The 15,658-nt window shown below is 42.3% G+C and overlaps 1 protein-coding gene across 3 annotated transcripts in view; it reads right to left on the bottom strand.

Moving 5' to 3' along the window:
• Positions 1–15,341, bottom strand: part of ST8SIA5 (ST8 alpha-N-acetyl-neuraminide alpha-2,8-sialyltransferase 5) — a 76,211-nt gene extending 60,870 nt beyond the window's left edge. For 2 of the 3 annotated variants that reach the window (XM_074931434.1, XM_074931432.1), the window contains exon 1: positions 15,203–15,341. The gene's annotated coding sequence lies outside the window, so the exon portion shown is untranslated. Of the gene's footprint in view, positions 1–15,108 lie in introns of all 3 variants that reach the window. The other variant, XM_074931433.1, reaches the window with a different exon arrangement.
• Positions 15,342–15,658: the final 317 nt, after the last annotated feature.

Below are 15,658 nucleotides of genomic sequence, written 5' to 3'. Positions count from 1 at the left end.
CAAGTGTGAAAACAGCATGAAAACAAGTTGAATTTAATGGCAAGTAAATAACGTAAGGAAGCGAGATAGGAATGTTTCTCCCTTAATATTTAATCCACTGAAAGTGCCTATATTAATTCCAGTGAAACTGTCACAGAAACTTACTATTTCCTGCAGTCCCTTGCATTGAAGGGGTACAAAGCTACAGAATTTCACCTAGATTTCCAGTACTACTTCAGTACTCTTTTTTCTTTCTCATAGCTACTGCTGATGATCATCAGCAAATGAATAAAACATACTTTCATGCGAATTAAACAACATGTGCCAGCTTGGCTGCTGGCGTTCCGTCCACATGACTAGCACTCCCCTTTGCTAACCCTTCTTCCCACTCCTACCATCAACCCTCCTCTCAGAGTCAAAAGGAAGACAAGGCAAATCTGGGGAGTCATGGTATTTCTTCCTCCCAGTAACATTCAGAAATGGTCTGGGGCAAGGAGAGGAGGGGAGTTACGTTTCCAGACAATATAAGAAAATCAGATACCTTAAAATAACATTTCTCCTAGAACTGAAAAAATTTAAAAAGCAAGGTAAATTAAATAATTTGAAACTATTACAAGGAATTTCCAAGTTATATAGCATGTAGCTTTTGAAAGTCCCTGCCACATGGCAAAGCACTTACGGAGATTCAGAAACTCCTTTGACAACCCATGCAAAGGCTAAGAACATTGACAACTTCACAGATTGTGTACTAACACCCCAGAATCACTGTGTGAGCCACTCAAAACTTCCTCAGCTAGTCTATTCTGTAATCATCTGTCAGGAGGGTAGGAGATAGGAACAGCTTGCATGACCTGAAGCATTTATTATTCTACATTCCCTTATTTTCATGGCCTTTGCTAAGATGCCTGACCTCCAGGTTTCCCCACAGGGATGTCAGGGAACAGTGACAGGAATATAAATTGAAAAAATACTCATGTTTGCATAATTTGGCCCCTGGATGAAATCTGAGTGACATCGGGGAAGACAAAGATTGTTAAGAGAATCTGCCCTGGTTTTTAGGTTATATTTCACCCTTCGGTCATCTCACTTGGCTGCAGACTAAATACCACCTACTATGGCAATGACAAATACAGCTTACTGGGGCTACAGTTCCTGGTACACCACTTTACTTGCAATGAACATGTCAGGAAAAGGAACTAAAATGTCTACAAAAGAAATCTTCCCTGTCTCCACCATTTGAAGGTTAGCAGAGAAAGTCTCAAACAACAAGCAGATGATGACTGGGTAAATGCCAGATTTCACTGAGTTGTGCCAGGGATGTATTTGGTCATGTATTTTTCATTTGTACATCCCCCATAAAGTTGAATCATCGGGCAAATTCTGCTTAATCAGAATCTAAGCCAGTACATGCTTAAATCAATGGGAAGCAATCTTGATTTCCAAGGGAGGAAGCAGAGTCTAAATCACTTTATTATCAATTCAGACTCACTTTTAATTTTTTTTCCCTCATCAAAATCTACTGTGCAAGTGGCTTTAAACTATCCCTGTTACCATTGGTAATAGAGATCCTTAATCCAGCAACTGGCCAAGCACCCACAAGCTCTGTTAAAACCCTATGGAAAGATTAGAGCAATCCTAGGAAACATCCAATATCATACTGGACTGATATGTAGAATAGCTATTTCAAGCTTTTTTCCCTATTTGTTACCATGCTAGATAAAAAAAGCATTAACTAATTATTTTAATTGCACTTTTTGTAGTATTTCTCATAGGACCTGGACTGCAGCTGCCTCAGCTTGATCCCATCTGGCTGGGGGATGGGAAGCTATTATAAAATGTGTTTTCCCCGGAGTGAATAGGACTTTCTGCTGCAGCTGTCTTTATGGAGGTGGGGGAGCCACTGGGAACAGGTGTATTGCACATGAATGCTCCCTGGTTTGAAACTATCTAATAGACTTCAGCAGGAAAGCTTCAATCAACTCCACAGGATGAAAAACAGCCTAACTCCCACCCCACTTTTTTTGTGGGGAGGAAAACACACAATGATTACTTTTAAAAGAACAAATACCTTTGTGGGGCTGATGTCTTGAAAAGGTATTTATGGCTTTCCAACAAGAACGTTATTAGTTTCTGAAGGGCAAAATATTGTAACTTCTTTGGAACAGTCGTGATCTTGCAGGCAATTAATTATCTGCAAGATTAAGATCACTTATGGAAAAATATGCTGTTAGGAATGGAGCGAAGGAAAACACCCCCACAGAAACCTGATTAATCAAGTACAATTGGCAGCAAGCATAGAAAAGAGATTGTGTTCTTTAGGAGACATTTTTTAGTGCAGATCAGTTTTTGCTTGTCTCAAATTGATGCTGTCATGATTTCCCCGACTTTCATTCCTGTTTCAGACCTTGTCAAAGGTTCTGTCGGTACCTCAAACCTCACATGTCCTGATTAATCCAGTCTTTTACAGATGCTCCATGACAAATAAGAGGGAAGGTAATTGACACCTACATTGGTCTCAACCAGTCTATCAGTGCTAAAAATCTGCGTTTCCCCTGAAAATCCTGCTCATATTAAAGATGAGCTACATTGGTATAACAGGCACAAAGGTGGGTAAAAGGCATTCCCAGGAGCTCATCAAACCCTGTTCTCCAGAGTATCAGCGATAACATAACCTCCTGAACATGCTACTGGGAACTTCTTTATTCCCAGCTCTTCTGGGGCAGGCTAGAGGGTGAAGTTTTCCACCTCACACTTAGAATTTCATAGCCAGAAGTGGATATCACTCCTTCTCCATGTCTGATGTTAGGGAGTTAACTTTTTCCCCCCGTGTGTTATTTTACCTCCTTTTCTGAACATAGCCCAGAGACCAGAAAATGAGCTTTGGGAAACATTTCTGTTTTTTCACTAAACAAATTCTGACAAGTCAAACATCCAAAGTACAACAGCTCTCTTCCCCTCTGACCTCTGCCTCCCAGCTCGGGGAGGCTGTCAAAGGCCTTTTCTCCTCCCTTCACATTTCTGCATCTGCTGCCTGGTCTGTGCACTGTGATACCACTTGCACGCTACCCTGGGACAACGCGGCATCCCCTGACCGTGGAAGAGACTAAAGTATACCATTCTGGGTACAGAAAGGGTTTCCTTTAACTTTCCTACATCTGCGTAGTCACTTAGTGAAAATGCAGCATCTGGTCTAACAGGCCCTAACTGAAAAAAAAAATCCACTTTCTTAGACATTTCCAGCAAGGTCTTCCAGACTACCTTATTTTACAGAAAGTGTGCCAGGACAGAATGTTTTTTTAATGGCTGAAGATAACTTCTTCAGGAAGCTGCAGTATTACAACTACTACAACCTGGCCGAAGCTGGTACTATCAACAGAGAAAGCAAACCTCTCCTGCTCTCAGCTACCTGCCTTTGCTGTTGCCCTGCTCCTTCTCTTGTATAGCGTTAGTATTTGCATGGATGCATCGCAACTGTCAGAGAGGTAATCTAAGTTAGAATAAACCCAGCAGAAAAATAATTTTAAAGGATAGTTTTCATGTGGATCAGCTTTCCAGTCTAGATTCACTGCACAAGCATACAAACACTCCCAAAAAATAGAGGAGGGGATGTTATAAGGGAGGCATGAGCAGGGAAGCTGGAGATGAAGGAGGGAGAAGAATGGACTCTTTTGGCAGCTGTGCTGGTTTTTGTCAGCTGAAAGTGTTTGCAAAATGATGGCCTGAAAAAGTGACTTGTGGCATTCTCAAGCAAGCCCTGCTGAAATCTTTGAGCAACATATCACATCTCCCTATTTTTGCCCATCACAGGCTGATTTTTCCAACAAAACCAGTCTGTCTAAGTAGGCAGGAAGATAAAGATGTGTCACACAAGTGGCCAGGACAAAAAGCCTAAGAGTCACGTGGAGATGCAGGATTTTAACTTCAAGAGAGCTACTGCCTCACTGCGCAACCTTGGGAGAGTTGCTTGGCCTCAATTTGTCTTAGCTGGAAGGCTGGAGGGGGGATGTGCAGGTGCACAGGCCCAACACATGATGCTGTGGCTGAGCTGGTTGTGTAGCTGCTTGTGGGCAATTATGTCCAAAATCACAACAGTGATGCTATCAAGCTCCAGGCATCTTCACCAAATTTTGCTGGCCATTAATCCAGCAGACGGCTGCTAATGGTATCTGATCATTTTCTTTGTGCTACTGACATTTAAGGCCACTCTGAAGGACACAAACTCTTATATATTTTAAAGTGTGAGATTCAGGCAAGATAATAACCATGCGTTTCAGAAAATGAGTTCTAAAGTTCTAAAAATTACAATAAACTAACAAGATGTGAATTTTTTTTTTTAAGTCTCCAGTCATACCCTGAGTAGGAACAAGTTCTTGAAAAGCAAGGATCTCTGATGATAAATGAAATACCACCTAGTGAGAGCAGATGAAGAATTAATCCATGACACTTCGATTACTAAAAACCTTTAGAACAACGCTCTGATTATGAACACCGCCCACTGCAAATCTCCACTGCACTGCATCTCCTGCATGTCCACCCGGCCTCACTGCGCATGGAGAAGTGCACGCCATCCCCCAGGGAGTTCACAACATGCCAGTCTGCAGCAGAGATTTTCTGTATGTGTCACGAAGGGATGTACCAGCACTGGAGAAAGGGCAGCCAGCAGCGTCCTTCACATCATCCATGCACAGAGGGGACCAGCCCTTTCAGATCCAGCTGGGCAAACTTTAAATACCAGGAGTTGGTATCAAGCTTAAGCCTCTCAGTCTAGCCTCTGGATGATGACTTTTAGTGTGGTTATGCAATGGTCAACTCTGGCTATGGCAGGTTATTACAATTTGTTCCTTCCCAGCAAAGATATCATTCATTGCCTGATTTGAAAAGAACTCATATAGCAACTCAGAGCCACTGACTTCGATTATTGCTCAAGTGTTGGCTTAGTATGAGAGGGTAACAGCTCTTTCTCAGAGTCTGGACAGTCAACCAGCATGTGCAAAAAGAGCAAATACAGAGACAAGCTATGCAAGGACTCGCCTGTCTTGGCATTTGTGCAGCTCCTGTCAGCCTCAAGGAAGGAGTTAATCTGACTCAGAAAGGATGGTGAGCATCATCACACAGGTTAGTTAGCAAAGAGATGTAGCATCCCTGTAGCTATAGGCAGTGATGATGAAATTATGTGTCACTCAGCATGTGTACCACTGGCTGCCTTCCTGTTTGTCCCCAGGAGGGCTTAAGCTAGAAGCCCAGTATGATCCCTCCTGCCCTCCCTAAGGAAAACTCTGAGGGAGTAGGTGTAAGAAGCTAAGAGGGTACCTGGAAGTCAGAGGCACCAGCCAGAATGACATGAACCAGCCAGACTGAAAAATACCCCATCCTATGGAACAGCTCCAGTACAGACCTAGGTCAGGAACAATGGCTCGGGTCTGTCCAGATCTCTTAAAAACACATTGAAAACACATTTTAAAACACATTGTAAAATAATCAAAAATTGGAGGTTTTTATTACAGCCCCATGAACGTCCATTGGGAAAACTAACCAGCTTGTATAGCAGGTAAGTCAAACACAATTTTTCATTTGGCTTGCAGTCAAAAGAAGATCCAAATGATGTGCAGAATCCTACCTTCACAAGTACATAGGACCGCAGTGCAGTTGAGAGCAAAATCTGGTTGGAAAAAAAGGAGTGAACTGGCCATTTCAATCCCCGCTGTAAGGATTCCTGATTAACCACAGCTGATGGTTTTAGAATAGTTGGTCTGAGGATTAAAGTATTATGTAGGCTGAAAACACCACGTCACATCTCTAAAATTACTTTGCTTTGTATCATTTAATACTCTGCATACTCTTAGGATCAGTCCTTAAGTCCTCATTCACTAATGGGAACCTCCACCTCAAATCTAGTTAATGTTTACGGTTACTCACTCTCAGAGGCTTTTATAAGAGATTTTGCCTCCAACTCTGCTTTATCATATTTTCTCATTTGTAATCTTCAAATCCTACCTTAATGGTTTCCCTGGGAATCAATGAGGGTCCCACATGTAGGTTAAGGAGAACAACAAGCCCTATTTTTTCTTTACATGGTAATTCTTAACACAAAATAGTAATGCAATGTCCATTCATTCAAAAATCTTAACTGTAAATAACATACCAGATTATCAGAGTACCTTCTGACAAAAAAAATGCATAAAAATGTACCTGACTGCTAAAGTTCATGATCTAAATGTCCTTTTTTCACATGTCCAACTTCCAGAGTTCAGGCACTAGATTGCTTTACCTGCGGTTCTTTGCTCTGTTTACTGTAAATAATAGAAACTAAATTTTCTGGGTGTCACATTATATACAAAGAGAAAAAAACACAAACGTGTATTATATTAGAAACAGCTAATAAAGAGTCCGATTAATGCTCAATCTTGATAACATTTATTACAGGTATATCTAATTAAGGCTATATATTGTGCTTTTTCTGAATTGAAATTTCAAAAAAATTAAATCCAGCTTCCCTTCTGGAGAAAATACGTGCTATGGGCCTGCTCAGAACATGTATGTGGGTGTAAAATGCAGAATTCATTTGATTGAATGTTAGCTCCTTCAGTGATAGGCTTCTAGAAGAGTTGCTCAGCAGACCCCTGCTGTAGCCAGCAGAGGAAAACAGGGATCTTCAGAAAAGTTGCACTGCTTTTTAAGGCAGGCAGACAGGCAAATCAGGCATTGGGTGTGCTTCTCTCTCCCCACTCATTACAGAAAGGACTTAAATAACTAGCTTAGATGGGAGCTCTAGCTTTTCTACAACTAAAACTAAGTGAGATTAATCATAGAATCACAGAATCACAGACTGGTTTGGGTTTGAAGGGACCTTTAAAGGCCATCTAGTCCAACCCCCTGCCTGAGCAGGGACATCTTCACTAGATCAGGTTGCTCAGATCCCGTCCAACCTGGCCTGGAATGTTTCCAGGGATGGGGCATCCACCACCTCTCTGGGCAACCTCTGCCAGGGCCTCACCACACTCATCGTAAAAAATGTTTTCCTCGTATTTAGTCTAAATCTCCCCTTTTTTAGTTTAAAAACGTTAGCCCTTATTACCCTCGTTACCCTGATCCAAAGTCCCTCCCCCGTTCCCGCAGCCCCTTTCAGCCCTGGGGGGCCGCTCTAAGGTCTCCCCGGAGCCTTCTCTTCTCCAGCTGAACCCCCCAACTCTCCCAGCCTGTCCTCACGGGGGAGGTGCTCCAGCTCTCCAAACATCTTTGTGGCCTCCTTTAGACCCACTCCAACAGGTCCATTTCTCTTCTGTGCTGATGACCCCAGAGCTGGACACAGAACTGCAGTTGGGGTCTCACAAGAGCAGAGTAAAGGGGCAGAATCACCTCCCTCAACCTGCTGGTCATGTTTCATGCAGCCCAATGGTTAGTCTCATGTTCAGCTTTTCTTCCACCAGTACCTCAAGTCCTTCCCCGCAGGGCTGCTCTCAATTCTGCGGGTTGCCGCAACTCAGGTGCAGGACCTTGCACTTGGCCTTGTTGAACCTCATGAGGTTCACACAGGCCCACTTCTGGAGCTTGTCCAGGTCCCTCCGGATGGCATCCTGGCCCTCAGGGGTGTCCACCGCACCACTCAGCTTGATCTCATCAGCAAACTTGCTGAGGGTGCACTCGATCCAACTGTCTATGCCATTGATGAAGATATTAAACAGTACTGGTACAAGTACAGATCCCTGAGGGACACCATTAGTCACTGATCTCCACCTGGACATTGAGCTGCTGACCACTACCCTCTGGATGTGACCATCCAGCCAAATCCTCATCCACCAAACAGTCCACACATCAAATCCATATCTCTCCAACTAGAGAGGGACATTGTGGAGGGCCATGTCAAAGGCCTTACAGAAGTCCAAATAGATGACATCCATAGCTCTTCCCTTGTCCACTGATGTAGTCACTCCATCAGAGAAAGCCACTATGCTGGTCAGGCAGGGCTTACCCTTGGTGAAGCCATGCTGGCTGTCTGGAATCACCTCCCAGACCCTCCATTTAGCATAACTTCTAGGAGTGTCTGTTCCATGAGTTTCCCAGGCACAGAGGTGAGGCTGACAGGTCAGTAGCTCCCAGGGTCCTCCTTTCTACCCTTTTTTAAAATGGGTGCAATGTTTCCCTTTTTTCAGTCACCAGGGACTTCACCTGACTGCCATAACTTTTCAAATATTATTGAGAGTGGCTTGGCAACTACATCAGTCAATTCCCTCGGGACTCCAGGATGCATCTTCTCAGGCCCCATAGACTTATGTATGTTGAGGTTCCTCAGATGTTCTCAAGCCTGATCTTCTCTTACAGTGGGAGGGACTTTGTTCCCCCAATCCCTGTCTTGCAGTCCATCCATTCAAGAGGTAAGAGGGATTGCTAGTGCAGACTGAGGGAAAAGAGTTGTTGAGTACCTATCCTTCTCCTTGTCCATTGTTACCAGTTTGACAGTCTTGCTCAGCACAGGGGGCACGCTTTCTTTGACCTTCCTTTTCTGGCTGACATACTTATAGAAGCCTTTTTTATTGCTCTTTGAATCCCTTGCCAAGTTCAGCTCCAGATGCACCTTGGCTTTCCTGACCCCACCCCTAACAACCAGGCAGCATCCCTACATTCTTCCCAGGATACCTGTCCCTGCTTCCCCTGCCTGTGCATTTACTTTATAACCTTTAGCTTGACCAGCAGGTCTCAACTCATCCATACCATAATCCTGCCTGCTTTTCCTGATATCTTACACCTGGGGATCAAGAGCTCTCGCACTCTATGAAAAGCATTCGTCAAGATCTGCCAGCTGTGCTCTTCTCTCTTGTCCCTGACCACAATTTCTCAGGGTGTCCTACTGACTAGCTTGAACAGCTGGAAGTTTGCTTCACTAAAATTCTGGGTCATGACTTTACTCTTCACCTGATCCATATCCCTGAGGACTGCAAACTCCACCAGTGTGTGACCACCGCAGCCCAGGCTGCCTCCAATCTTGACATCACCAATTAGCTCGCTTGCATTGGTGACCAACAGGTCCAGTATCATGTCCCCTCTGGTAGGGCTATTACCTGGCTGAAGAAGTTATCCTCAGTGCATTCCAGGGGACTCCTGGATTGCCTGGAGCTCACTGTGCTATTTTTCCAGCAGATGTCAGGGTGGCTGAAGTCGCCCAGCAGGACGAGAGCCTGTGAGCATGTTGACTCCTGTAACTGGAGCAAGAGTTTTTATCAATAGGCTCCCCTTGACTAGGGAACCTGTAGCAGACACCAACCACATGGTTCCCTTTGTTCCCTCCATCTCAAATTCTTACCCATAAGCTTTCAACCTGCTCATGGCTATTCTCCAGAGACAGCTCTTCACATTCTAACCATTTCTTGATGAGGAGGGCAACCCCTCCACCCCTCCCTCCTCACCTGTCCCTTCTGAACAGCCTGAAGCCATTGATAACCACACTCCAGTTATGGGATTCATCCCACCATGCTTCAGTAATGGCAACTAGGTTCACAGCTTTCTAGCATCACAGTGGCTTCCAACTCCTCCTGTTTGTTGCCCATGCTATGTGCATTGGTGTAGAGGCATTTCAGCTGGGCTGTCAGCTGTCTCACTTTTTTAGAGAAATACCCTTTAATTCCTCTGAGGTATTTCACTGGTGTTGCCCTGTTACCTCAGGAGCCCCTGCTCATATCCATGACTTCAAGAGTCCTGCATTGTAGCCAGCATGTTTCAGAGCAACAGTCTGAAAGCCCTCATTAGCTCTAATCTTGGTGTGTCATCCCACAGCTTGTCATGGGCAAGCCTTATATTATCTCCCTCCCCCTTCAGGTCTAGATGACATAGGAATGACTATCAACACCCCTGAACTCTGGTTCTTTGTATTACTGAAAGGTGGATAAGGCCTCATTAACTTATTTTTGACACCTGTGTAGCAACTTTGACTCCTGCTCAATATCAGAATGAGGCACTATGAGTTTACAGAATGATGCAGAAGAGCATATATATACACACACATATATGTGTATATATATGGCTGTAGAAAATACACTGCAGCCTCCTTAGTTGTTACGCCAGGGTTCTCCTCAGCCTTCTATCACCTTTGTAGGCTGGTGGGCTGGGCTGAGCTCAGTCCTCTGGTAAGTGAACTCCCATGCCACTGACCACCAAGCTGGCTTGATGCCCACAGCCCAGATTTATCTGTAAAAAGCTTCATCCTCAAGCCCTGGGCAGGTTAAGGTATCCAGCAGTATAGTGACCTTTGCTCAAGACCCCATGATGTGGAAGTGGCAGATCCAAGACTACAACACCTAATATGGATTAAACCCAATGTACAGATGACATAGTCACCCATCCAAACCACCTTCCTTCCTTCTTATATTTTTCTTTTAATTTATTTCCTCTTTAAAAACTATTCTAGTTGCTATTGGTAGGGAGAGAAACCAAGAAAACAGGATGTCTTCATCTAAATATGATCATTTAATTTAAATGTTATCATTTAAAGTTTCATCATCGCCCACAGATTCCTGGAAGAAAGGAGAAGTATCAAGCTGGAGACACTTCACGGAACGAATGGTGAATACAGAAGGACAGACTGGGAGCATCAGTACTAGCCAAATACTCTCTGAATACATAATGGGAATTAAGATCGGGGTGACGCATCTATTCAGCTCAAACTACGAGATTCCGTGGCCAAACTTGGATTGAACTCTCACATTCGTAGAGCCAAAACCTCATACAATCACAGATTAATTTATGAAGGTAGGAACTTCTGAAGGTCCTCTAGTCCAACATGCCACTCAGAGCAAGGCCTATGCTGAAATCATGAAAAGTCGCTTGAGGCCTTCTCCAGTGAAGTTTTGAGCATCTCCAAGGACAGAGTTCCCACAGTCTCTCTTAGTAGCCTCCTGTAAAGTTTTAATGAATGCTTCCAGAAGTCCATAAATTAGCTTTGAAATTCTACAAAACTTTAGTGAATCGTCTCAGGACAGATTTTCTTTCCTCTCTATCTATCTATCTATGTAGTGATGCCAAAAATTAATGAACAGTTAAAAAATCATATAAGAAATAACTTGCTAAGTGACCCAGATCACCTAACCAGTTTTGAGGTCTAGTGGTCAATTTGCTTTCATCCCTAACTGAAACCATTTTTTCGGTCACATAATGGAAAGCACTGCATGTGGGATTCATTTACCTAATAATACCTCTCATCCTGTCCTAAACCTTAACAGGTGTCAAGAACTTAGATGAAAAACAGTAGGAGTCACGCCACCTTTGCTGAGCTCAAAAAGTTTTGCAAGAAACAATATTCTTGTTTTTCATGTGATTTTAATTCCAAAGCATAGGACACTAAAAGCTGTGGAACACTCCAACATATAACATAAAGAACACAAACTTCTTGCATAATAGATCTACTGACATGTGAAGCCAATAGATATCTACAGTACTTTTAATCTGCTCTTTGAAATTTCTGTTATTAGCTAAGTGGAAAGTATATCGATTCCAGCTGCAGGCCTGGGAGGCTGCCCACGCTAAGAAAAGTTTGTTGGATGTAGTCTTATTTCTAAAAATTAGATATCCATTGAACTGGAGGTTCTTAATGTATATATGGTTATCTTTACGTCCACACAGACATCCACTACAACTGAAGGATACTTGCTTTTCAGAGCAGAATGCTGCACTCTAGAAATGTCACAAACTACACAACTTGAGGAAGGAACGAATGTTGATAGATAAAAGATCATTACTAGGATACTGAAAAATATATCAGAATTGAAATATTAAAAATAACAGAATTTTAATGTTAACTGTAAAAATAAGTAGGATTGAAAAAATAAGAAAATGCTTTAAAAGAGGCAATAGTAGTTAATTAGTTTGGGAACTACAAAACACTGAATGCTTGCCAGGATCACCTGGAATATATAGTCCCTCCAACAAAGATGATCACACACAATTTTTACATGTAAAATCCCTTATGGGATATCGACAGGAGCAGCAGCAAAACAGAACTGATAACTGAGCACATAGTTCTCACGTTGCCAGTAAAAACAGGTCAACAGCTATTTCCTTCTCAGATCTCAAGTCAGGATATAAATAACCGAGTTCACAAATTGAAACTGCTGATTCGCCCCAGTGTTAGAGGTCCAAAAAGAAGCCTTTTGCTAAAACCACACAAGTAGCTAAGAATGTTGTCAGTCTTTAAACTTGTCACACAGAGGATGCTCTTCTAACTTAGCATTAAGGGGGAAAGATGGTAGGGTGAGATTTCACTTCGGAGGTTGTACTTCTTTTTCTGTTCTTGAAAAAGAGAGCTAAAAGCTCCACGGTGGGTCTACATTCTTGCTGGTAAAACCCAGAGAGACATGGTGAGATTTTTAGTAACCTATTTTTCTTGTACTAATGAAAGCTAATTTTCCTAAGAGAGGCTCTATTGACAGTTATAAGCAATAAATGTAAATAATTTACAACAACCCTTTTTATATCTTAATACCCTAATAGTAAGAATCACACTCTTGAGAGTTTCAGAAGGCAAATGCATATTAAATTTTTGGGAAATCGTTGGAAAGTTGATAAATGAACATTAAGAGTTATAACTGATGATGATGAGCAAATGCAATAAAGAGTAATTTTCTTGGTCTGCGATTCTGAGTCCCATTAGAGCAATTCACTTGACCTGCAACACCTTCTCTGGCACCCTCTTTCCTGACAATGAACTACCGATTACACCTCTAGTCTGTCCCTTTCAGTGACCTAATAAGGCTCCCACATCCCAATTTAAAAAGATGCTTTCCACATAAAAACTGGTCTGAAAAGAAGATAGAGGTAGAATTATCAAACTGACATTCCCAGAATTCAATATGAAAGGATTACTCTAATTAAATCCTATACCAATACTGTCTATAGTAGCAAAGCTGTAGTGATCCAATTGCCAAAGCTCCAGTGTGTCAACTTTTCAACAACTTAAGGTTTTCCCTTCCTTCATGCATGGCTCCCCACGTATCCTGTCTGTGAGTCGGAGAATGAACAGCTGACCTATTTAATGAGACAGACACTTTTCCATTTTTCCAAGTTTCCTTCCTCATGCAAATCCTGAAGGTCAGAGACTCCTGGCCTCATCTCCTTCATCACACAATAGATGTGCAAATATCACACAACCTTTTAATGAAAATTCCCTGGATTCCCGGCAACTTAGTATTTTCAAAGTGCTTCTATATCCTTTGAGAGAAGATGCTATATAAATGTAAAGACAAACTACTCCCATTTTCTCACTTCCTGACAAGAAAACACTGCTGGTTTTCAATACTTTAGAAATACACACCTGTGCCTGAAAGATGAAGTGGACTTCTAAAAATAAGTAAATATTACAGTAAATAGAATAACAGCCAAGAATGAATCACAGAGATTTTAAGCAGAGATTTTAAGCAGAGATTTTAAGCAGAGATTTTAAGCAGAGATTTTGATCAGGAGGAAATCAACACTGGTGGTCAAAAATACCTGTAGTCTTTAAATACCATAATCAAAACCAGTTGCAGTCTATCAAAACAATGATGCATTCACACGTTGTAGAAATCTTAAAATTTTTCTAGAAACAGGTTTATGTGCTTCTGTACATTGATACTAAACCAAGCCTATTTTGGCCCTGTCCATTACAAAATTTGGATTGTTTATGAGCAAAAATCAAGTTGTTTGGTTACTGTCAATTTAAAATACTACACCTAATTACTCCATTAAATACCTCACTCTGATATACCTCTGAAAAAAAGTATTTTGAGAAAGTAGTTATGTACATAAGCATCCTGGCATTGTGCCCAGAGACAGGGTGCAAAACAGGGCTGAACACAGGGCTGAATGGGTGACTGGAGAGTCATTTAGCTCTTCAAAGCAAAGCTGTAGTAGAACATGGGTCATGCATCATCATCCCTCTCAAGTGCAATTAATTGCAACTACTGCAGCCTGTCTTTGTGGTTTCTGCATTCCTGCAGGAATAGCTCAGTATTTTTTTTTTTTTTTTCCCCCCATGAAACAAGCACAAAATGAAATAAGCTGCATTTTCTCTATCGGAGTTTATTTGGCAAGTCCTGGTCTGTCATTTTTTGAAATCTTGGCTTCTATCTTTTTCTCTTTTCTGTGATGTTTCAGCACTCTTTAAAAACCTTGCATGTAACTAGAGCATGTAATGTCAGAGAGGTGCAGTGCTGCTAGCAGCGTCCCCTGGATGAGATGGGAGATTCATTATCGCAGTCTCTCAACATATCAGCAGATAGTGGATACTAGATCCTAGATGAGAGATTTACTTGGGAACAGGAAATAAGATCTTAAATCTCTTTCTTCAAGGGCAGAGCCAATGGCACATTTTTAGGGTCAGATTCTAACGTGTTTCTTTATTCTCCCATTCCCATCCACAACCTGGATGATCTGCACTGCTATTTAGTTTAATGGGGTCCTGTATGACCTGAAGCCTCGGCGAATGCCCTTATTATTCACCCCTAAAACTCATGCTCAAATGACTGATCGTTTGATTGACTTGGCAGCACCTGCACAATGCTCAAATGCTACTTAGGTAGCACAGGAAAAACACCCTGCAACCCCAGAGAAGTCAAGTTGAGGCAAATCATATCTGAGTCAGATTTAATAGGACTTAATTTGACTTCTGATTTGTTTACCCTTCATCACACAGTCAGTTTCCATTACGATCCCTCTTTATTTCCTACTTCTATAATTCCACACCATTCTCTTAAAACATGAAACTATTATCAGAGTTAATTAAATACTACAAGATTTTTGGCAGCTATGTTCAGTGCAGGTGTTAACAGCTTGCTAACACACCTAAAGGACGCAAGCTAAAGCACACGCGAAGTTCAGCAGTTAATTGCAAGTGATCTTTAGCTTGGAATCCCCCCTCCCATAACAGGCATGCATCTTACAGATGTGCTGTGCCTGTCTTTGAACATGTATTTTACTTTAAAAAAAATAATTTTAAAAATCACCATTTGAAAACCAATTCTTTTGTGTTTGGAGTTGATTCACAATTTTTAACAAGGTTTTAGATTAACGCAGCTCTAAAAATCTATGCAAATCTATGGAGCTGGATTTCCTGTAAAGGTTTGCACGAACGTATTGGAAATGTGGTGTAGAGAGAACAGCACATACCATCTGCAAGAAATCCAGTCTGACCAGGAGAGCAGCAGCAACCAGACGTTTTCCAACCAAACTGCCCCTTATTTTACTGTGATTACTTATTTACCTTCTACACGTGCTGCGGCTGCCCTCCCATTATGCCAGACTGCCCCTTTCTCTCTGTTTCTTTCTCCACTGCCACTCATGGACTCCAGCTTCTTTTCCTCTTTGAATCGCGGGCTGTTCCCCTCTTTCACCTCCCCTAAGCGTCAAGCCAGCTCCAGCCTTCACCTCTGCATCACAGCCAGCTTCCACCAATGCTGAGTTTCAATTTCCTCCTGATGTCAACTTTCAGCCCAGCCCACGAAACCCACCCCCTGCCTTGGCTCTTGCATCATGAGCTGGAAAGCTCTCCTGTGCTGAAGACTGTGTAAGGGATGTTTGCAGGGAAGCTGAAGTTTTATTCACTCTGTAATTTATGCCCTTTTTCTTTTGCAGCTTTTCTCTGTTATGTGACAGCTGTTTGTGTTGGGGGAAGTCTCTTTCTTCGAGCTAAGTCCTTGCCTTTGCTGGAAACAGCTCT

This window comes from Athene noctua, chromosome Z (genome assembly GCF_965140245.1).
Source record: "Athene noctua chromosome Z, bAthNoc1.hap1.1, whole genome shotgun sequence".
Classification (NCBI taxonomy): Eukaryota; Metazoa; Chordata; class Aves; order Strigiformes; family Strigidae; genus Athene; species Athene noctua.
The sequence above is the reverse complement of the archived record's forward strand: the minus strand, read 5'-3'. Positions and strand labels throughout refer to the sequence as shown.